The following is a 1,017-nucleotide window of genomic DNA, read 5'->3' on the forward strand; positions in this document are numbered from 1 at the left end:
AGAAGTGATAAAGATGAATAGGTATAAGTATAGGAAGTACACATAATAATAAAGAGAATAAGATATAAGATATAAGATATATAATATATAATATAAAATAGAAAGAATATAAGTAGTATAGATAATATAAAGAATATAGGTATAAAAAGTGGTCCCACCCAGATTCGAACTGGGGTCCTAAGAACCAGAATCTCATATGCTGCCACTACACCATGGAACCTTAATATTGATATATGTTGCTACTTTCTTTGATTATATTTTTTTTCTTTTTTTCATTATTTTTTTTATTTTACTTTTTTATTCATTTTCCGACTTTTTTTCTTTTTTTTTTTTTTTTTCTTTTTTTTATTTATTCTATTTTTATCAATTATTCTTTTTCATTCAAATTTTTTCTTTTTGTTTTATCGGAATCATTGAATTATTTACAGGTATAAAATTAGCAAAGAAATAATGCATCTAAATAATTTACAAAAAATGAAAAAGATGCAAAAAAATTTGCATCCATAGAATTTTCCATTTATTATATTTTGCTCCTAAAATAAAAATAAATAAAAAATATGATAAATACAGAATATATAAATATTTATGTTTATATTTTATTATCAATTGTATTCATTTTGTATGAAATATTAATGAAATAGATGATTTGATGAATCATATTTAATTATTTTTATTCTTTTTATTCTTTTATTTATATGTTATTTATCTATCGTATTTTTATATTTATTTCTCTGTTTATATTATTTATATCATTGTGTTATTCTTATTATCTATATATTATTATATTTTTCTTATTTTATGTTTTTTATGTTTATATTATTTAGATTTTCTTATTGTTATTCTTTTATATTTAAATGTATTTTATTATTTGTTTATTCATCTTTATCATTTTTATATTATTATCATTTATATCTATTTTCATTTTATATTTATTCTCTTTTGATTTATATTAATATTAATTTTATCTTTTATATTTTATACTTTGATTTTATTATTATATCATTGATTATCATTTCT

General features: G+C 16.9%; 1 non-coding gene across 1 annotated transcript; it reads right to left on the reverse strand.

Annotated features, from left to right (window-relative positions):
- Positions 1-149: 149 nt before the first annotated feature.
- Positions 150-220, reverse strand: EHI_076580. Its single transcript has one exon. It is a non-coding gene; the product is annotated as a tRNA-Gln (tRNA).
- Positions 221-1,017: the final 797 nt, after the last annotated feature.

Source organism: Entamoeba histolytica, genomic scaffold, assembly GCF_000208925.1.
Source record: "Entamoeba histolytica HM-1:IMSS scf_1104750517469 genomic scaffold, whole genome shotgun sequence".
Taxonomy (NCBI): domain Eukaryota; phylum Evosea; order Mastigamoebida; family Endamoebidae; genus Entamoeba; species Entamoeba histolytica.